The sequence below is a fragment of the Lepidochelys olivacea genome, assembly GCF_965140295.1.
Source record: "Lepidochelys olivacea isolate rLepOli2 genome assembly, chromosome: 10".
In the NCBI taxonomy this organism is placed as follows: domain Eukaryota; kingdom Metazoa; phylum Chordata; order Testudines; family Cheloniidae; genus Lepidochelys; species Lepidochelys olivacea.
In genome coordinates, this window is record NC_140420.1 from 55076507 (window position 1) to 55100526 (window position 24020).

Below are 24020 nucleotides of genomic sequence, written 5' to 3' on the forward strand. Positions count from 1 at the left end.
TATCATCTACCTTAACATATTCTCAGGGATTGAAAACACGGTGGTGGTGGTGGCGCGGCGGTGGCTTTTTGTATGACAGTAGCTCCTAGAGGTCTCAACTGAGATCACAGTCCCACTGTGCTATTGACAGTATTCATCTGGCACTTGGCAGATGTTCTGACGATGAGGGGGTGGGGTTTTGAGCGCCAAGAGCCAAGGCACTGATGGAAAGCACACATCTGCTCATGGAGCAGGACCTGGAGGAGAGCCAATGTCAGCCCGGGCAGCAACAGCAGGACATCATGTGGGAGGGAGCAGGTGAGAGGGTAGTCAGACTGGACCCTAATTGGATCTCTCTGAAACACTCTGGACCATTAGCAATCAGCACTGACTGACTATTACACTTGCCAATCCCTTAAAGCAGGGAAAGCTCACTCAGTTCTTCACTGGATTCTAATTAACATGCTTTTGATGCATAGCTCAGTCTTAGGTTGGAGCAGGGGAACCCTAGCAGCCATTCTGGATTTGTTGAGTATCTTGGAAATCAAAGCAATAAGTGATTGCAGTGTATAGGGTGTCATCATTGTGTGCCCCCTACCCCCCCCCCAGTTGCACTTTTTTTGTTGATGCTGGAACAGACACTGTTATGTGGTGTCTCATCCTTATGCAAGTGTTGGTTCTCCAAGATCATTAGATTATGCATGACCACTACTGTTGAATCCGTGCAATGGCATAGTACACCATAACCATTGTCTAATTGTTGAGCCACCCCTTGTTTCTTAAGCCAAGAGATACAGTGAATAGAGGCAATTCTTTTAGCTTTGGCATCATGCCACACAAGTAAGCAATTTATAATTCCTGCCATTTGGTTGAATCTTACTCTTGGATGAAATGTGAATGTATAGTACTGTTAAGCTTTTTCATATACTATGTTTGTTCATGGGCCAGCCTTATTATGCAGGATCATATTTAATACTGGACTAACGTCAGGAAATTCTTTGTGCTGAACTTTGGAAGTACACTAGTCAGTCATGTACATGATGCTTACATCTCGTGTACGTGTGATCTACATTCTGTACAATGGAAACCATTAGTTATTAATACAGAGACTAACTTATCTGCCTAGGGCTACTGCTGTTGTACCTGTTCTGCAAGAGTAGAGAGGTGCCAGGAAGCTAATACTTGCACTGACTTTAGGATGAAAATTCAGTTTACTTCCACTCCAGGTATGCACGATGAGGACGCGGCTAGAGAACTCCCACCACCGTTAAAAAGAAACTCTCCCTTTGGGGGAATTCACAAATGTTGCTTGGCTCTATGCATGGTGCTGGGATGATAACAGGAAGGTCTGTGATACTACTATGAAAAGCTGCCCTTGTCTCCACAGTAGTCTAAAGTACCCTCATGGCTCTGGTTTAATGTCCTTTATACCATCCCTTGATTTTACCAGGTGTTAGTCTCCCTCAATCCATGAATCCTAAAATCTCTGTGGCCAAATGGTGCTGCATACCCCAAAGGAGAAATTCCATGAGGGACCTTAGCTACTCCCATTCTACCTTAGGTCCATCAAGGTCTGTATGTTCATGTTCTGTCTAGCCTTGGTGGCCTCCTAAGAAGATTGCCACAGGGGTGAGTTGAAGTTAATATTACTTAATGCCTGTTTTGCGTTCAGTCATGACCTGTCTGACCATGTAGTCTCAAGGGAATATCTATTATTGGAGGGCATTGATCTCTAGTGTTTGAGTGTTAACTCAAACACCCAATGGCGATGATTTACATGTCAATGGTAACTATTTAGCCATTTGAGAGATAAGAAGACCTACGCAGTCAGCTCTGTGTCAGCACATTTTTAGCCCTATCAGTGAGTAGCACTCTCCCATGTACTTCCACTTTCTACCATCCTTCCCACCCATGCTCAGCAGAAGCTGGTGATTATATTTTGAACACTGTGCCATTGACAGCAAGTGGCATCTCATTTTGAGCTTGTTTTGTGGGGAGAGGCACAGAGCCCAGGAAAGTACCATTGTCTCTTTTCCCCCATTTGACCCCTGGATTTGCGGAACCACAAACAAGAGTGAAGGTGCTTAGGCAGTGCATTGTACCCTTTTCCTTTCTCATTGTGAAAGGTAGCTCTGACAGAGTTTCACGCTCCCCTTCCAACTCTACTGCTGGAGAGGATAATAGGGCCTACTCCTGCTGCAGAGCTTATGTGAGACACAGGTAAAGGAGAAGCCCAAACGGCCATTTGCTTTACTTGTGTTTTAAGGCCATGGGCCTATTTTAATTGAAGTGGGCTGAGCAGGCAATTTTCAGATCCAAATAAATCTTAATCTAGATCTCACGTCCTATGAAATTTCTTGAAATTGCCAGCATTTTAGGCTCAGGTCCCATGAGAACAGCAGTTCTTGCCAGATATTTGTCTACATTCAAAATGAAAATGCAAAAGGGATCCAACCTGGAACTCAAAATCATAATAAAGCATACAGAAACAGGAATTTGAATCTTAAACTAACAGCACAGCTCCTCAAACATACACACTGGAAATCTGAAGGCGTTCTAATTCAAAAGGTTTTGCTTTTGACCCATATCTTGCTTTCATAAGCGTAACCTAAAGTGCCATTACAAATTAGTATGTTTGTATGGTTGGTTTCCCTTTAAGGAAGGGAGGAAGAGGAGAAGAAGAAGAAGAAGAAGAAAAAACCCCAACCCTATGAAATCCATGATATGGAGTAGATTACAATGTTATGATCTGACCTGAGTAAGGAGTATCATGTAGAGGAGCAGGGACCACACTGTGGCTAAGTTATTCCTTGCCTCATTTGGGAAATAATCTGTGCTGAACCCTTTCCTAACATTCCTCCCCCTTCCCCACCCCTGCCACGGGCATGCAACCAAGTTTGTAACTGAACTCTCTCTATTAGCAAATGCAAATTTGTAGAAACTTTACACACAGAAAGCTGAAATATTCTCAGTTGTTCATATTTGTTTGGTTTCGGTGCTTACTAAACTAAATGATAACATTTACAACTGCTACCCAGATATCAGCTAGTTCCTCAGGTGACTTCTAATCGTTTTTCTTTTTATTACTATACTGAGAGATGAGGGCTATGGCAAAAGGACCACAGCTGCAGAAACACTTGTTTTTCTGTTCTTGTGGTTACTCTTCAGAATTAGGCAATGTTTCATTTCCCAGCAGAACTGCTCAACAGCCCTCCCCTCAGCAGTGTCAACATTATGCAAATGTGTGCATGAGGAATGTTGCTACAGTACCAAATCATTAAACTTTTTAAAATTTAATCACTTGGCTGCTGCAAAGATTAAAAAACCCGCAGAATTTCCCTGAGTGAGATCTGTGCAAGCTGAACTCTATGTATTTTAGAACTACTCGTGTGTGTGTGTCTGGGCATGAACAGCACTACCTCAGTGCTCAAGCATTCTGCTATAGTGTTCCATTATGATTAAGGGTGTAAATGTGTAACTTCAAACCCAATAATGTTTCTTTAAGTAATTTTTTTTAAAGGAAAAAATCTCACCTCTAAACCGAAAATATATATTGGTTTTTAATGCTTTATTTTCAAAACAGAAAGGGCTAGGTTGGGTAAAGATTTAGGGGATCAATTCATATGTTCATTAAGTGTAAAATGTTATTGCAGGGATTGGCAGCCTTTGGCCTGCAGCCTGCCAGGGAAAACCGCTGGCGGGCTGGGCCGGTTTGTTTACCTGCAGCGTCTGCAGGTTTGGTCGATTGCAGCTCCCACTGGCCGCAGTTTGCCGTCCCGGGCCAATGGGGGCTGCGGGAAGCGGAGCGGGACGAGGGATGTGCTGGCCGCCCTTCCCGCAGCCCCCATTGGCCTGGGACGGCAAACTGCGGCCAGTGGGAGCTGCAATCGACCAAACTTGCAGACGCTGCAGGTAAACAAACCGGCCCGGCACGCCAGCAGCTTTCTCTGGCGGGCCGCATGCCAAAGGTTGCTGATCCCCATGTTATTGACTTCCTTCTCACAAGCACAGGAAAGTGTGACCATCATCCATCCCCAGACACTGGCTTCCTGTTCATTCCATAATCCTATCTAAAATTCCCTTCCTGTGACTTCAATGGCGTTGGGATTTCTCCCCTTGTTTTTAAAATCCTCTGTATACTTGTCCCAGCCTTTCCCTCAGACCTAGTCTCTCTCTTTGCCTCCTGGATTCTTCATCTATCTTTAAATTTCATGCTCTTTCCTGTTATCACTCTTTTATTTTAATTTTGCTGCTGCACTGTTAAACCCATACATTTTGGGGAAAGAAGTGACACACAGAAAAAAATGGTTTTACAGACTATATGCTACTGGATGGGACACCAAAGTACAGTATGGGCCCCCAAAAAACTCTCATTACTCTTACTTGTAGTTTTTAGAAGTTTTTTTTTTTCTCAGCAGCCTTCATAAGCAGCTTTATAAACCAACTAACGCTGTTCCTTTCAGGTCTGCCTACTATCAGTACCTCTCATACTGAGAGTGGTATAGCATGTGTAAAGAGCATGAGTCAGTCTCCTGTACTTCACTAAATGCTAATAATTCATTGTAGAAGACATTCTAAGAATTGCCAAGAACACATCTGCATTTGCTTCTCTCGAAGATTTTCAGGGGGGGAAAAAATCAACTGTAAAATACAACTTGATTATACATACTGTTGTCTTTCCTTGTCAAGAGATCTTAATTCTTTATAAAGCAATGAGTTAAAGATTGCAATAACCGTATAAATGAATAGTACAACTTTTATGCACTCAACAATAGCTCACATGCTTCCTTGGTCATTGTTTTGTGGGTGCTTAATCCAGCACAGGCCTAGTCCTGCAAAAACTTGTGCATGTGTTCAATCTGACTACCATGAGTACTTCCATTGATTTCATGGTCGCAAAGTTAAGCACATGTATAAATGTCTGCAGGATCAGGGCCACAGACTGCCCCAATAGAAGGCCCTCACTCACTTTTTTATGATTGGTCATTTGATGGTTTTACCTCTTTTACATTGTTTTGTACCTCATTTATGGCTTTGGCTTTCTTTCACTAGATTTTAAGTTCCTGCATTACACCCCAAACACCTTGGTTTTTGATCATGTACTTTCTGAATTTTAATATTATGTTGGTTTCAGAGTAACAGCCGTGTTAGTCTGTATTCGCAAAAAGAAAAGGAGTACTTGTGGCACCTTAGAGACTAACCAATTTATTTGAGCATGAGCTTTCGTGAGCTACAGCTCACTTCATCGGATGCTGTGGAAACTGCAGCAGACTTTATATACACACAGAGAATATGAAACAATACCTCCTCCCACCCCACTGTCCTGCTGGTAATAGCTTATCTAAAGTGATCATCAAGTTGGGCCATTTCCAGCACAAATCCAGGTTTTCTCTGGAGTACTTGTGGCACCTTAGAGACTATTTGTGCTGGAAATGGCCCAACTTGATGATCACTTTAGATAAGCTATTACCAGCAGGACAGTGGGGTGGGAGGAGGTATTGTTTCATATTCTCTGTGTGTATATAAAGTCTGCTGCAGTTTCCACAGCATCCGATGAAGTGAGCTGTAGCTCACGAAAGCTCATGCTCAAATAAATTGGTTAGTCTCTAAGGTGCCACAAGTACTCCTTTTCTTTTTGCGAATATTATGTTGATGATCATGAGAGTCAAGATACCGTGATGTTAAGGGGTGACTTTTGAAACACATAGGGAACGTTTACACAGCCTGCCCCCCTCCCGCCCCCAAAAAAATCTGCAGCAGCAAGTCTCGGAGCTTGGGATCCTAGACCCTCCTCTTCACCAGGTTTCAGAGCCTAGGCTCCAGTCCGAGCCTAACTGTCTATGCTGCTATTTTTAGCCTCATAGTGTGAGCCCAAGACAGTTGACCCAGGCTCTGAGATTCCCTGCTGCAGGTCTCCTTTTTGCTGTGTAATCATATCCATAGGTGCTATTGTACAAAATGTGGTAGGAATAAGATATGGCTATGTGAGACCAATCGTATTGCCACAGAATTCACAGGTCGCAGCACTGCTCATTTTGCTGTGTACATACATTTAAGCAATGTCTGTGACTATGGCCATGAGTTATTTCATGTACAAAGTATACACTACCAGGTTTTAGAAATGTAACTATCCTCTCACAACATGGTTTGGGAAATGTAGAAAATTGTTGGCCAACTGTTAAAAGGCCAAATATGCTGTGGAGTTCTAGGAACTATGCATTTCTACTGTGTAGCAAAATTTAAAGATGGAGCAGGAAGGTTCTGTAAGATTTCAGTGGGAGTCCTTTTTGCCAGAGACTTTGATCCAAGGCTGAAGACATTACAAGCTGTGAAACTTATGTTTAGCAGCACACGTTTATTACAAAATATGGCAAACTGTGTTTTCATAAGAGCAGAAAGGTGAAAATTATTTCCTTCTAAAGAAATATTTAATAACCTAACAATTTAAAAACTCATTTCCTTCATCTGTTTGCTTCTAGACATAATTTGTTCATTACATCACTTGACTCTAGTAACTGCTTCATTATAATAACAAAATATCTACCGTTGCAAAGTATACCTGGTGTCCTCTTTCTTACAGATGGAGGGAGGATAATTTTGTGATTTAAGATGAGGATTTCAAGTCAGGAGATACTGGCCATGCCACGGATTTCCTGAGTGGCTTCACACATGTCCTTTAGACCAAAGATTTCAAAATTGTCCATTAATTTTGGGTGTCTGTTTTGACATGCCCAACCTGAGACTCCTAAGCCCTGATTTTCATAGGTACCAAGCACCCACTGCTTCCATCAACTTCAGTTGGAATTAAAAGTGCTCACTGCCTCAGAAAATCAGGCCCTGAGAAGCTGAAGCTGAGCACCCCAAAAGCAACTCTAGTGAACTCTAGTGAACATAGTGTAAATTGTGGGGCTTCCTCTCTCTGCAATCTGTAAAATGGGGATCAAGTTTCCCTTTTCTACAAGGGTGTGCATCATGGCTTGTAAAGCAATTTCATATCTTCTAATTTAAGCATACTTAAGTGTAAAATAGTATTTTTATATATATCAAAGACTTGGTGTGCTGGTTTGTTAATGCTATATGAGTCCTTCCTGGTGTTTGCTCACTACCTATTATTTGAAAATAGCTGATTTCCCAGTTAGTTACAGTGCCAAACAGCTCCCTTTGCCACTAACAAACTGTGACACACCAGGGTACAATCAGCATTGAGTAGCTGTCACCCCTATTCTGTAACCTGGGGTGCCCTTTACAATGCCTTGCTGCTCACATCCAGCAGCATGTAAGTCTCTCCCCGCTATGTCTCTCTGAGTGCTGCAGCCAGCCACACCTTGGCTCTTACGAACCCTAAAGTTTACCACAGAGTGACCCCAACACACTCCCAGCCTCAGATTTCCCCCCAGAAATGTATGTCTGTATTGCCCAGTCCTCTCCTGAACAGTGCATATGTATTGACAAAAAGAAAAGGAGTACTTGTGGCACCTTAGAGACTAACCAATTTATTTGAGCATGAGCTTTCGTTGCTCATGCTCAAATAAATTGGTTAGTCTCTAAAGTGCCACAAGTACTCCTTTTCTTTTTGCGAATACAGACTAACACGGCTGTTACTCTGAAACCTGTCATATGTATTGAGCCTTTCATTCCTTTAAGGGAATAATATGCACACCCTTTGTTTCCCTACATAGTTACCCAGACATTTCAACTTGAACACACTGGATTAGCTAAAACAATAAACCACAAAGAGAGAGTTTAATAAACTTGTTTAAGGGACTACAAGTAATGAGGCATAAAAATCAGAAATGGTTACAAAGAAAACAAAGATAAAACGCTTACTGGTGCCTAACTTAACAAACGACATTGGATTCAAAGCAAAGTTTCTCACTCAGGATATCAGCAGTCTTACTCGCCAAACTCCTTCAATCAGGACCTTTCCCCTAGAGCTCAACAGCTACTTCCTGTAAATGCGATGGGCAGGGAGAGAGAGATGGGTGCTTTGTCTCTCATTTTTATAGTTTCAGTCCCTCTCTTGAAAAACATTTCCAGCTGAGAGCCCGGACCCAAAGAGTCTAGATGGAAGGATATTCCCTGCTGGTTTTTTCACCTGTTTGAACTTTTTATCTGCCATTCCTGCTTGATGACTTTTAACTTCTTAAATGTGAATTAAGCAGAGCACAGGTTCCTGTTCCTTTCTTTAGGACAGACCTGTTTGCCAACTTCTGTTTGGGCAGGGCTGTAGGGTTTGGAACATAGGTTAGTAACACCATACAGAGAAAACATATAACTTCACATACAATGTTGCCAGACCTATTTTACCAGGACAATACTGACCAGCAAATTATGAGTTTTCAAATAATACCTTACAAGGCATACTTTGTACAAAGATTATTACAATAAGGTGTGACTGCAAGGGTGTATTCTGGCACACAAACAGTGATTTTTTTTTCCTTCTTCACTCTACTTCCTGGACTCTTGTATGCCCTCCCTCCAGACCTTCTCCCTCTTCCCCACCCCCCAACATGGATTCCTGTCAAAGGCCAGTTGGGTTTTGAGGTGCAAATCCAAACCAATGAGGGTTGTCATTGCCTGCCCAATAACCCTGGATACCTCTTAATGCTTTGCTATTGTAGGTCCCAACCTGGGCTGCTCACAACCAGCCAATCAGCATGCAAGTTGCATCCTTAGTGTCTGCATGGTAGACAGCCCAGGTTCAGCAGCTCTGACCCCAGCAGCATGTCTACAGCCCCACTCTGGCTTCCACCAGCCTTGGTTGCTACCTGTATGGTGACCCTACCACACTCCCGGTTCTGAATTTTCCCAAAACTGTGTGCCCTGAAGTGTCCAGCCCTCTCCTGGACAGCTCAGAGAAATAATAAGGTTAATTTGTTCCTCTAAAAACACATAAAACACATTACAGCTTATTAACTTAACAAGGGGGTGTAAACATAGCACTGAGTTGGTTTATGGTGAAAATGAAATATATTAACAATCTATGTAGTATTAAGTGAGTTCAAGTATAAGTAATGAAGAAAGAGTTACAAGTAAAATAAAACACGTTTCTAAAGGTCTAAAACTTAATCTAGCAAGATACAGGCCTTGTTCAAGATGGCTTCTCTCACCAATCACTTTTTCTTCCCAGGCATGGCTAACTTTCCGTCATTCAGGACGTTTCACAAAAGTACAAGGTCCTGGCTTCCCTTGTCTTATTAGGTTAAAGATCTTTGCCCAAGCAGGTTTCTTGCTTCTGTTCAGTTCCAGAGACTTCAAACCCCCACCCCCATGTATATACATGCTGCAAGATTATGAATGGTCAGTGAGTTATTAGTTTTCAAATGATACCTCACATGGCATATTTTGTACAAAGATTATTACAATATCATGCTTAGTGTCACAACCCCCATTTAGATTTGTGTTCAATTGCTCCTACTGCCTTTATCATTCTCTATTCACACTAGGGTTCTTAAAGGATATGTTTACAAAAACACGGCATCACTAATCTTAGCAATGTCACCCTCATAATTCATTGCCTCTTTATTATGACCAAGTGGCTTTAGAACCTGCTGTGTCCAGGTAGTATTTCACCTATAGGATATTGTTATCTTTGCTAGTATAACAGGAACTGCTGTTGGTGGTGGTGATTTGGGCTAGTGACTATGGCAGCTTTGTGTGTTTGAGGAAGGCAGAATTACACTCTTTTGAAGCATGCAAAATAAGGGACTGTTTTACATTGTTCCTAATTAAACGTCTGCTATTTATGGTTACTTGTTGAATCTGATAGGACTGTGTGTGTTAGTCAAATTGTCAAAGATAGCATATGCAAAGATGAATTTTCATATTGAGCAGATGTGTTTGACCCATGATTCCTCTAAACATCTACTTTAACTTTGCATATCTGCTAAAATATTTTCTTGTTGTTCAAGATGCTGCCTTTTGAAGGATGTTTTGGAAGAAAGCACAATGGTTCTATCTTATGAATATAACATGGGTCACAAGGTGGTGTCAGCTGGGATGTCAGTCCTGAAAGGGGAATACCTAAATGACTAGGGCCAATAGCGTGTTCTCTTTTCCCATATATTTCCAGTGTGAATGACTTTAATTTTAGGTTAAGTAAAGTCTGTGTGACAATGTGTGTCCTCTCTACAGATCACAATTACTGTAAGAACAAAGTGACTGCATACAGAGCTCTTAGAAACTTAAAGGGGCACTGCATCCAAAACAAAGGCATCACTGTTTCCTAGCTACACCCACCACACTGTAGCATTGGTGTCACATGAACACAAGGATAATTGCTACAGGATTTTTCTAACCACATGTCCGTCCGTCCTCACCCACCCACCCTGTTTTCAGCCTTTCAGTTCCATAGCTCTTCGCTGCTCAGCCTTAGCCAGAGAGTCCATACTGCAGAGCACTGTACCACAGTTCAATTGCCATGACAGCATGCCATGGCCCACAGTGCAGTCTGTAGCCACAGCACCACCTTTCCACAAGGGCATGGGGGTCAACAGTTCTGTGTAGTCACAAACTGGATATCTGTGCCCCCACACAACCCCTAAAATTCTTGTGGGCTTGCAATAAATGAGCCCCCAGGAACCACCATTCTACAGTGCACAGAAAATGCCGACCATAAGCCCCTCTGCATACTAGAGCTTCAGCAATTCCACTCCCTTTCAGGTTCCTATGCCTTTTGGAAATGCAGTATGTGGTCCCAAAACATTTCCAATGTCCACACATATTTTCTTTTTTGTCTTACTCTAGTCTTCCTGTCTCACTGTTTCACCTATTCATTTTTTTGCTTGCTATGAATACATAATTTCTGTACCATAGTTTTCACAGTGTGACCTTCAGTGCATTACAAGTGTGTACGTCAGATTAATCTTGATGATGCAGCTAAAAGTCACGTACACAATCATTCCAAAAGGAAAGAATCCTATTAATTTAATTAGTTGTTCCTTTTGAAGCATGTCTTTGTGAAAACAAGAATGAACTTTGGTGGAAAGAATAACAGCATAACCTTTATGGTGTATGTTTATACATCCCTTTGCACAATAATATGTTTTGATGAAACACAGCATTGTTCATAAGTTGGCAAAGGCATCTTGAAAAGAATGTTGGCGAAAACAAGCTGCTTTCTACAATTACAGGAGAAACAACAGTTTTGGATTCTTGCAAGTGAAACATACTTGATTCCACACAGGCTCTTGGGTACTCTGTCTGTTTGCAGGGGGCCACGGATAATAGGCCCGATTCTCCACTCCCTACAGCTTTTTGTATCCATTCACACTTGTGCAAAGCTGGTGTAGAACACCAACAAACTGGAATAGAAGCATTTTTCCACAGGTGAAAATGACTAACAAAGATGCAAGGCACTGGACAATCCAGATCACTGATTCCAAAGCTGATTGGCTAAAAGTCTTCAAGTCTCTGAATGTTCACATACAGTTAAGCAGGTTGAAAGTAAGAGAAAACAGAATATGGCCTAGTGCCAACAATGCAACATTGCTGATGTTACTGGGCCAGCCCCACAGATTTCAGTGGCTTTGCACCAGGGGTGAATTTAGCCCAGTTCATTCTGAAGGGTTCTGTAGATGTAAACTGAGCGCTGCACTGGGCCCACACTTTTCTATGCATCAAAGAGGATATCAATGCCCTTTGTTTCAGGAAGGTAGCATAGCCTGGTATAACAACACACAGAGCTCAATCTGCCTTCAGAAAGAGATGCTGCTTCCATTGACCACGTCAGAAGGAGTTACATACCTGTAGCTGAGGGGAGAATGATGTCCACATTGACTATCTGCCATCTCCATAGGATCACTTTAATAAAAAAAAAAAAAAGGTCACATCATTTAGCATGGGAGGCTTTTGTGCATGTTGGGGATTGTGACATTTCAAGACTTAATCAAGATTAATTTGCTTATTTGTCTTTTTAACCCTCTTTAAAAAGCCGTATTGTATTTGAGGAAATGTCCATATCATCTGTTGTTTGTTTGGATTAAGCATTTCTCACAGCTTTTGGTAGTCTACTTCCCTTCCCTCTCTTTCCCCTCCTCCTCCCCTATGTCCTGCCTGTCTGCATATGATGGCCATACATCACATGTACCTGACAAGTTTATGAAGTACCACAAAGCTCTCTTTTAACCCTTTAATTGCTCCACTGTATGCACTCATTTCTTTTTATATTTTAGTTCTAGTTTCCAAAGCCCCACTCTAATAAGCACTGCTATAGGCTGTACTGTTATCATTTTTTTAATTTAAAAGTTCAGTTGATAATTAATGTGCAATGACAAATACACATCATTAGCAAATTTTAAGCTCTGTCTGCTAACTTTCTTAAACTCGGTCTCCAATTTGCCATACTCCTGTAATAAGGGATAAATTCACGCTGTTGATTTAAAATAACAGCACTCTGCTTCAAATCTAAGTCTTTGAAAATCTGTATCAGATGTTCAGCATTAAATCTACATGGTTGAACTTAATGACTAGAGATGGGCATGGGAAGCTAAATTTGGTTTTGCAAACTCAAACTTAGTCATGGATGGTTGAATCTGGCCTCTAGATTTATCCAAACAATCGGAGTTTGTTTCAGAATTTATGTCAGTTTTGACCCATCTCTTGTACTGATTCAGTTAATGGATGTTGGTATTATGGATGGACACTAATTACCAGACCAGAGTAATGTATTGTGGCTTTATTTTAGGTCCCAACAGAAAATGACAATGATCAATATAATATATCCCCCTCAGAAATAGTGATTTTTTGCAGTGATGCAAAAGATGGTTTTCAGTTCTGTTGTAGTGAGAGTGCTCAAAACTGAGCGGATAGTCATTCTCTCCCTGATATGGAAAAAACTAGTCAAGTACGGATTTCTTCACACATCGTAACTTCTATTGCTGTATCACCCCAAGACCCAAATATAGGCAACCACTACAGTGGAAGCTGGTGTAGAGAAAGGTTCAGTCATGCAGCTCTGGCCTTTTAGCCCTCAGAAATCCCTTCTTTTATGGCAGCTAAGAATGTATAGGAGAAAGTCACTTAAAATTTTCCTTAAGGAAGACCCTGGAAAACAGAAGCCAATCCCTAGGGCTGAAAGAAACAAGCACTGATTCACTTTTTCAGGAGGAAATGAATTATGTGGGACTGTTAAGCCTCCCAGAACCATCAGGCCTTTAACTCCTCGAGTGATCTGATAGACAGGAATCTGCTGTATTTAAGGGAGGTAGGCAGCAAGAAATTGTTTTACAGGCCTGCAGAAAAAAATGTCAAGGTTGTCCCTAGGGTTGTACCTCTAGTTACTGTATCAGTAGGCAGATTTTCAAAGGCTATACTCTCTTTCATACCACAAAATTGCTACAATTTTGCCCCTGCAACTATTTTCTGGTGCAGTTTGTCTTTTAGATAGCTCTGAAGTTCCCTGAGCTGGGCTGACAAACTTGGTATTTCAGTTACATAGTTACCTTTACTCCTGTGAGTAGCTGCATTAACTTCAAGGAGACTACTCATCGCCATAACGATGAAGGGTGTTTTAATTTTGCAGCAACTGGGTTTAAGTGGCAAAACTGCACCTACAAACAAGTGTAAGGGTAACTTTTGCAGAGGCAGCAACGAAGGACTCCTTAAGGCTGGGCTGACAACGTGGCACAGAGTGTTAATAATTAATAAATTTTACTGCCCAGGAGCCTGCTTAATTATATAGTTTTGCTTGAGTAAACCTCCCATGATCCCCCCCCCCTCCCGGAACACTGGTGGGCCCCACAAGTAAACTCTTGGGAAGAGGGGGACCGGCCCCACCCGGCATTGAAGGGCCAGGCTCCGCAGGGGGACGGGCACGCGGCCAGCCCGGAGGCGGGGGCGGGAAGCTGGACGCAGGAGGGAGCAATAGCCCTTTTAAGCGCAGACGTGTTGGCGCGGCGGCTGTCCTCAGGTGACTCCGCGGCTTGAAGCGCAGCCAGCCTGTGCGGCGCATTAGGCCGGCGGATGGGCGGTTTCGCTGCTAGACACGCGATGGGCGCCCCCGGCGCGGGGCGGGATCGCGCGAGCTGCAGCTTCCGCCTCCACGGCACCCCCACCTCCCTGGGGTGGAGCCGCTGCTGCTTGCGCCGGGGAACAAACACAGCCGGAGCTGGGACCTGCCGCCGGCCTGCTCTGTGCCCCCCCCACCGCCCCCGCGCATCTGGGCGCCCCCCCCCTTCCAGAAAGCCACAGGGCAGCGGAGTCGGTGCTGGCAGCCGGGCAGGGCTCTCCCCCGGCCTCTAGGTCAATGCGGAGCCGGGAACTGCCTTTTGGAAGGAGCCCTTGCTCTCCTCCCCCTCCCGCTCCTGCAAGCTGGTCTCCCGGCTGTGCCTGCTACACCACGGCCCTGCAGCAGGGGAAAGCCCTGAGAGTTTGCAAGCAGGCTTGAGAAAACTCCCAAAAGCCTGAGGTCAGGTGCGGCAATGTGCTTCACCCAATTACCTCTCCTGCCCATGCAGGCAGGGTGACCACCTCCCTGCTGTCTGCCCTTTAGGGAAGGGAAAACAACCCCCCACTCCTGGCCTGACTCACAAGGGGGGGGGGGGTGGGAGGGGAATATTTCTGCCACTCCAGCTCTGGGGAGGAAGGGGGAGAAAGGACATCACTCTGTGTTCTGGGGGGACCGAGCAATTTTTCGTATCCCCATAAAAGATGGGGAAAGGGAGAATAGTGTCTTCTTTTAACCCACCCCCTTGCTAGAGACAGAGGGAAAACCCCAAGCTCTGTAATCTACACCCTTCAGCCACCTAACTGCAAAGGAAAAGAGTTGTCCCCTGTTTCTGGTGGTTGGTACGCAGGAGAAGAAAAACACCTTGCATTCACCCTCAGCATCCCATTCGCTCTGACCCGGGGAAAGAGGACAGAACAGCCTCCTCCATGCACTCCAGAGACGGGCAGGCACACACTGCAGTGCTCCACAAGAGCTGTGGAGAGAACACACCCCTTTCTGCTCCATTAGAAGTAGCCTGCACAGGCCATGCTCCATCAAGGATAGGCAGAATTAACATCCTTTGTTCTGTGACAACACTGGAATTGCATCCTTTTTTGAACCCTACTTAGCTAGGGGTTTCAATAATAACTTGTAGCAGTGAGTCCTAAGGTTTGCTGAGCTGGCAGCGCTAGCTTTTTAATGTCCTAAATGTGTGGCAGGGGAGTTGGGGAGACCACCTTAGCCTCCTTACACCCTACAATAGCCTACATTTTCTTTCTGAAAATCAGGCATGGATGTTTTTCCCCCATTAAACCATTCCTTCTCCACCTCCCGGCATGACTTCATGCCACACAAACAGACTTGGCATCAGCAATATCTCTGTGATCAGCAACTGCCTGAGTGTGAGACATACATTTAACCTAACACCAATTAATTTCTTGCTTGTGCCAACAGAGATACATTATTGCAAACGTACATGAGTCAGAATCTGAGTTAGTTGGGTGTGTCTGAGTGAGCTTGTAGATTTCTTTTTAAAAAAAAGGATTTGGTTTTCATCTGATCTACAGTACAAATGCTACTTTGCATAAGCAACCTATGTCTTTCACCTCCAGCTCTCTTGGTTGTAGCAAATCAGCATGTGGCAAAGACAGTTTATGGTAAAGGGGAACAGAAGTAATCTCTCAAGTGTGGGAACGCCCTCAGCACTTTAAACCACAGTGTTACAGCAGCAGTCTCAAGTGTGCATTAGTGATGCTGTGCCCTTTGCTCTTTTGGAGGGGCAATTCACTCTACAAATACTTTATGAACCTCCTGAGGCCTTAGCACTATGTTATTCTTCAGAAGTGTCCACCAGCAAATTCCCATTGCATTACAGTATGGGCTTCTGTAAGAATGTGTTAATGATATTACAAACATAGGGGCTGGTGATGGGTGGTGTTCTGATAAATAAAGGTCTCTTGAGCTATACAAAAAAAAACCAAACAAAAAAACAGTTCCATAATTAGATGATAAGAAGATCCAGCTTGTTGAAAAGAACCAGAGCAGAGGAATTTATAGTTAGGGGTGGAAAGTACCATATGTCCTTAAATGCACAGGCACAATGAGGAAGTCATTAAGGGACAGCTTTGCTGTGTCTGGGTTTTTGGAGAACAAACGGCAGACTGTTTTTTTGTTTGCATATTAATATTTAGTGCATGACCTAGAAATTCAGCTGAGGAGACTAAAATCCAGGGCTGTAATTGTGCAAACACTAACTCATGTGAGTAGCACCATTGACTTTAGTGGGTCTGGTCACACGAGTAAGGTTTTGCAGAGTCAAATCCCAAATTACCGATGAGCTCTTATGCTGGAAGCTCAGTTTCAGACAAGGATTTTGAACCCCAAGTTCAGGAAGGTTCTGGTCCAAAAGTTCATCTCTGTCTGTTATAGAATGGAAGTTGAAGTACAGAATTCTGACTCAAGTCCTCAGTGAAAAAAGACACTAATGCAGGGGTGGCCAACCTGTGGCTCTGGAGCCTAATGCAGCTCTTCAGAAGTTAATATGCGGCTCCTTGTATAGACACCGACTCTGGGGCGGGAGCCACAGGCACCAACTTTCCAACATGCCAGGGGATGCTCACTGCTCAACCCCTGGCTCTGTCACAGGCCCTGCCCCCACTCCACCACTTCCCACCCCCTCCCCGAGCCTGCTGTTCCCTCGCTCCTCCCCCTCTGAGTCTCCTGCACGCCACGAAAGGAGGTGCATGGAGGGAGGGGGAGGCACTGATTGGCGGGGCTGCCGGTGGGCGGGAGGCACTGGGTCGGGGGGAAGCTGGTGGGGGGCTGCTGACATATTGCTGTGGCTCTTTGGCAATGTACATTGGTAAATTCTGGCTCCTTCTCAGGCTCAGGTTGGCCACCCCTGCACTAATGGTTTGAGTCATCCCTCACTGATGCAAGGAATCACTGCATCCCAGGACTTATTCACCCACCAGGGGGAGACTGGTGGTGTTTGTACAACCAGACGCCTTCTGGGATTCAACCAACCAATAGCAGCTTTAAATTTCACTTGGGACTCCATAGGAATCTCATTGTGGGAGGCTGATAGGGGAAGCACATTCTCTGCACCCCTGGCCAATGCCCCCATTTGTCAGTGTCACCCACTTTTGGAGCTATGCTGCCTGTCAGCAGCTCCCACAGTGGAGTGAAAATTTCAGGTATTGCATGCTACTGCTGCCATAGTCAGTGTCAGGGTGTACTTTCTTCTGCTGGGGCCTTGAATCCTGCTGATAGAAGCCAATGGAATCAGAGACTCAGACTAACCCTGCCTCTCTTTATCTTCTTTTTCCTTGGCTTGGTTGCTGACCCACCTGTTGAAGGGGTCAGCATCATAGGGTGCAACATGGCATGTGATTTGGCAGCAACCATCATTTCGAGACAGGAAGTGAAGGATTACATATCCCAATGAACAGACAGGAGAATGTAGATAAAATAGAACAAAATTATTCAAAGCAAATCTATTTTTGAGCCATACATATGTGACAAATATTACAATAATCTGAGTACCCAATTTTTCCTGAATTCTTAAATTATTTGCCACTGGACTGAAGTATTTCATGTAGCTACAAAAGCAAGGTAGGTGTCTTTTACATACATTTCTTGCCCCCAAATAGCTGACAATCTAATGATCTAATCCTCCAGACCTATATTCCTTACTCAACCAAGTAGTCCCAATAAATTCTACAGGACTACCGAGATGAAAAAGAGTTTTCAGGATCAGGCTCTAAACAGTTATTGCAGTCTAAATATTTACTCCTTGAAACATGTTTCACTTGGAATTTTCAATTTAAATGCTTCAGAGACCACTAAAGTTCTTCAGAGCCATGCAAATAAAAATTCCCATAATTGACATAAAAAGAGGATTATGGTTGAGAGAAAGACATAAAAAGGAAGAAATTCACAGTTAAGGAAGAAATTTACCATATGACTTGTAAGAACACTGGGGGGGGGGGGGCATCCAGGAAGTAGGTGGAGATCCAAACCCTGCTCATTTATAGGCCAATTTAAGGCAACATGGTTATTAATGTTGTAAGACTAGCAGAATTTGACCCATTCTGTGCCAGTGTCAGAGGATTATTTTTGGCAGGTTATCTTTAGTGAAATCAACTGCAAAAACCTGAAAAACTTGTTTATACTAAAAGCCCCATAGCAGCGTAGATGGTGTGGCTATAATTACACTATGGTTACTGGGTGGTTTTGCAGATCATATGATGAGATATCTTACTTCATACTTATATAACATACTGCTACTTGAATAATATTATGTTGCTTAAGTCATGGGCTTTTCTTCCTTTTTTTTTCTGTGCTGTGGTAATTAGTTAAAGTGATATTATCCTGAAGCAGAATAATAAAGTGATCAGTTACTCTGCTCTTGATACTTAACAGATGATTGCTTGCTACAAGATAATAGTCTATATACTACAAGGTAATATTCATTAGTGTATTGGACACTGCAGAGTTATTTTATTAAGGTACAACAATAACAGAGAGAGAGTCCCCTCTTTTCTGCTGGGCACGAATCTTTATGCTTAAATTAGATTCTGTTGCAGTCCCTGAATCTGTTCTCTCTCATTCTGGTGTGAAACAGAAATCAGCTCCCCTTTAGTCAATGACATTACTCTGATCCAAGGTCAACAAAAGAATGTCCATGCCTTTCAATGAGCTATGGATCAGGTCTTCGATAAGCAGAGAATCAGGCCCACAGGCGACAGTGAAAATAAGGCTGCCCTGAAAAAAAGTTTTATAGTTTATGGAACATACTTCTTCACACTATATTAAAGTAACTTAAAGAAATAACTTTTTAAATAACAGACTTCTTTTGGAAAAGATTGGAGTTAGTTTAACTGAGGGCTCTAAAAACTAATATCAGTTAAAAGTAAACATGTGGGCCACAAAGTATATGCCCACATACATTTCAAATTACCTGTCAAATATTCTTGAATGCTCATCTGCATCTTGAAGACTTAATAATATGTCACTATATGAGAACAAACATGTTCAGAACACTTAACTAATCCTTGTACCAGCCTTGGTAGGTAGGTACAGTAAGTATTATTACCCTACTTCACGAGGAGGGAAGCTGTGGCTGAGAAATGAAGTGAGTTGACCAATGTCTAAAAACAAATCAGTAGCAGAACCAAGATTAGAACTCAAGACTTCTTTGATACTCAACTCGCTGTTCATTCCACCAGTCTGTAGTTCCTCTTGCCCTGACTCTCAGTAAAAGATGAGATGAAAATGCTGCTGAACTAAGATGCAGGTATTTGTAATGTATAAGAACATGCCTGACATCAAGAGATGCCTTGGAACACTTTTTCTTATGCTCCTGAAGAGCAAAATTCATATGTACACTTTCCTTTTACATGTCTCACAACACATAGTGAAGGCCCAAATTAAAAAAAAGTCCACTGTGAATTGTTTTAATAACATGAAAAGATATGAATGTAAACACTGGATCACATAATGCCCTTACACCAAAAAAAAAAAAAAAAACAGCAAAAGGTCTGGCGAACACTGCAAGTTTCCTTTTGCAAATCTTTCTCCTTGCAAGGGAGGGGCTGGGTGTATCCAGTCTACCCTGTGGAAAAGCATGGGAATTTCTCCCTGAACTTGTAGATGTCCTGAGAACCAGGACAAATACCAGGGCCTCTGCATTGCTGCCAGGTTCTTCTTTCCATCATGGCAGCCTGGTTCCTCTGCCATACTGTCCCTGCCAGCAGTTGCAAAAATCATATACTCCTAAACCCAAGGAGTGCTTGCAAATGTGTAGGGAAAGCTCCTGCTGGAAATCCACCCAGACCCAATGGGAACAAGCCACAAACAGCAGGTGCACTTTGTCTCTTCTCCGTGGACCTTCTTAAGATTTTAGGGAAGCTTTCAATGGTATTTTGCATGAAGAGGGGAAAAGTGCAAGAGTTGCCACTCACCTGCTGCCTCTAAAGCCACAAGTTGCTGTTCTCTGCGCTATAAAGGTGGGGCGGCATGTGGCCTAGTAAGTGGGTTTGAGATTATTTAAATATTCATGTTCAGTATTGGGGCAGGTTTCAGAGTAACAGCCGTGTTAGTCTGTATTCGCAAAAAGAAAAGGAGTACTTGTGGCACCTTAGAGACTAACCAATTTATTTGAGCATAAGCTTTCGTGAGCTACAGCTCACTTCATCGGATGCATCCAATGGGGGCAGCATCACCATCTGACTGATGGGACATGAAAAAAGTAGGCAAACTGCATGCAGGAAGGAAAGATATTTTAATAACCTGAGAGAGAGGTTTCCAGACTCTGGTAGTAGGAGCACCTGATGTTGTTTTGCAGAGACTGAACTGGTCTCATGGGCTGGCAACTCCTTTTTTGTATCTAGCTGCTAAAATGCATTCATAAAGACTAAAAATACATTACTTTCCTATTATTGCTGTTCTAATTTTACTATTCCATGTAGTCAATCACTCTAAATCGCCACAAGGATGTTCTGTGAATGGAAGGGGAGATGGCCCAGGAGAATCTGGACTGGATTCTCTTCTCTGCTGTGCCACACAGGTCAAAGTGCAATCTCTAGCCAGAATACAGCCAAAGAAGGTTCTCAAATGGCCATGGGGAACTCTCCACTGGTATAAAGGTGGCATAGCTGCTTCCTGTACCAGACACTCCATATATCTGCCCTGTGGGGGGGCTTGGTAGAGTTCACCTTCTACCAGAGGTGAAAGTTACAGCAGCACTTCAGCAGCTCTGAGTTATGCGCTGACTCCCCCCCTTCTTCCTCTGTGCTGAGTGGAGTTTGGCTACAGGGGAGAATTTACCCCAATTTTTTATTAAGAAGTGTTCATGCTACAGAAAAGTTTGGGAATTCTTTATCTTGGATGTTGTTACAGTAACACATGCAGATAGTTAATACATGGTTTTCATTTTAACTATTAGTTGGTCATCGTTACTTAAGGGAACGCTGTCAGAAGCAGAGGAATCTCCCAGGCATGCTCATCAATAAAAAAAAATACAAAGCACAGCTGTGGAACATACAGGTTTTTCTTTTAAAATCTGAAATGCCTTTGTCCATCTCCTAGAAAATCAGCATTTTACATATGAGTTTAAATTTTAACAGGACTGTCAGACAAATGGCCCCTAGTCAATCCCAACTGCAATTACTGACTACAGGCTCGGTCCTGTTAGCTCTTGGAGCTTCCTGAGCTCAGCTCTTGCTGACTTTGCTGAAAGCGGAGGGTACTCAGCATCTCCCACAGTCCATGAAAATACTGTTTTCTTGTGCTTTGAGATCTCACAGCGGGAGAATTTCCCATGGCTTTGCAGGGAGGATCATGATGGGAAAATACATCCCTTGATAAAGCCTCTAAGGAGTTATAGTTTGCTGTATAGAGCATAGCACTGAAGTGTAGAAATTTATTTCTTATGACATTTGGTAGCTACATTTCTTGCCTCTGTACTACAAATTAGTAATCAAATGCAGTTTTATTACCTTAAAGAAATCATTTAGGGTGAGATTTGCTGCTGTGCAGAGGGCTAGCACAAAACCTGTGCATTATGCTGGCACTCTGCACAGGGGAGACTCTCACCCTGAATGCATTTTTAAAGGTATTCAGGCGCTAATGGGATTTTCAAACATACCTAGATGCTGAACTCTCTCCTAAGAACCTTTAAAAATCTGACCCTTGTTGTCTGATCATACTCCTCTGGGAATCTTGCCATTGGCTTTAATGGGAGCAAGCTCTAAAAGGGGTTTATGTCATTAGCTTTGTCTATAAAATGTGACATTTTGTGAAATACGTGAACTTGTTAAATCACAAAGAGCGTCCCTCAAGGTGCTTAAGGGATTGATGGCAGCTATAACTTTGCTCCATGTTTGATACCAGAGTGGTGCACTCTCGTATAGGAAGGTACATATTTCTCCCCTCGTGGCCCTGTCCTGTATTCCCTGTGTTAAGACTGCTGGTTTCCCAGAAAGTGCACGTAGCCAGCTTTTTTTGTCTCCCAATATAACATAGTGTGTGAAAGATAAGAGTTATAGATAACAAATGCATTTATATGGATAACAAGGATATGCAGAGTTATAATAGTTTAAGGCAGTTTACAAAAAACTTTTTGGCTGGGATATAAACCCTGAAGCATGAGGGTTTAAGCCAATCTGTAATTATTGAGGGTTGTTAAGATAAGATCTTTATGGGGGCAGATCATCATCCCCATCTGCCTACTATGGGTTCCTTGGGCTTTCCACTGAAGCATCTGGTGCTTGCCACCATCAGAGACAGGATACTGGACTAGCTAGGCCACAGATCTGATCCAGTCTGGCACTGCCTGGGTTCTTTATGTAGCACCTATAAAGTTTTCCATCTCTTTATGAAATGTTAAGGCACTCTGGGGGGCTTTGGGCGTCACTGAACTTATTTACTCAGTTACAGTTTGTTGAGAAACGTATTTAAAGGCTTACAAGTGCACTCTTTAACATTTGAGCATGGAAGTATAAAATAAAAAATTGGGAGGTGAGATGTAATAAATGTTTCACATGTTCTCACAGAGAGCTCAGTAAGAGTTGGGATTTTAATTCTGATCTGACAGTGTTCCACAAAGACAACAACCAACACTCCCGTGCGCCCTCTTCCCCCAACAAAAAATAAAATGATTTTACTTTATTATTTGTTCTGCCCTGGCAAGCCAATAAGTGTTAAGCTGCCAAATACTCAGAAAAGCTTAGCTCATTCTTTTCCTGTATAGTCAGGAATTTAGACTCTCTGAAATTCATTTCTACTATTTATTCTTATTAGTGTTCCAACTTCTTAAACATTGGCTTTCTAAATTAAGACATGGGGGGGGGGAAATCACCAGCTACATCACTACCTCTGTGGGACCTCCTTCCCTAGCTTCATCCTAATATTTATCTGCCTCTCTCACACCTATGAATATAGCACAGAGCTGGCAGAAAAGAGGAGAGGTTGGGCGTCATGTTAACTTCTGAGCAGCACAGCTTAAAGAAAATAAAACCCCGCCTACCCCAATAGGAATAAAGATTTTGATCCACACAGCACCTGCTGTACAGTAGTTCTGTGTTTGTTCTAGGTTTCCAATTTTGAATACAGTTAGGCAAAGTAGGTCAGCCCTCACAATTTGAATGGAAGAAATGTTGTTTTTGGAGACAGGCTTGCAAAGTGGAATCATGCGAACCAGACTTTGAACACAGGCATCCGTTCATTTCTGGATTACAAGCCAGATACAAAGAATTGCAGAAGTCTGTTTCCTCTATGGATGTGTGCCTGCCAACCTTGATAATCCCCCTTTAAACTTTAGCTAACGGTTGGGTAGCTAAAACTTAAATCACAACAAAATTAACAACTTCAAAAAGACAATGCTTAATTCTTTCTATTGCTCTAAGCTTTAATGTTTGTCATTCAAGTGATTCTGTTTATTGTCATAGCAAGGGTGCTTTTATTATAATACCTTCTGTTTAGGACTCTGTAAAGCAGCTGAACAAATGTACCTGAAGCACAGTGTATATATAACATGTCCATTTATTTTTTATACAAAACTTTTTTGAAGCCCTGCATTTTAAATGACAAACATGTATAAAAAATAAGACCTTTCCAACTGTGGACATTTTCACTTTGCTGCTATAATCAAATATATATATATATATATATATATATTAATCAAAATTTTAATGGTGAAATCCTCCTGGATCCGCTCTGTGGCTCGCTTGCATATTCTGCATAAGAACTTTCTATTGGCTTCAGTGGAAGTCCTGTATGTAGAAGCAGAGCAGAATGTGCCAAAGGGGCCCACTCCGTGGATAACAGATCTAAGCCAGGTTTTTTCAAAAGTGACTAGTGATCTTCGGTAACCAGCCTTTTTGTTTTTCATCTTTTTTTTTTTGGTTGGTTGGTTGGTTGGTTGGTTGTGGTTTTCTCCTCCTCCCCCCATCCCTAAATTAGCCTCACTTTTTCAGAAAGAACGGAGAAGCTCATGGTCTGAAAATCAGGCCCCTTTAGTGTCCAACTTGATTCCTTAGTCACTTCTTAAAATCCTGGCCTGATACTGCAGTGTGGAGAGTATGAGTGGGATTTGGGGCTGTGCCTGTAA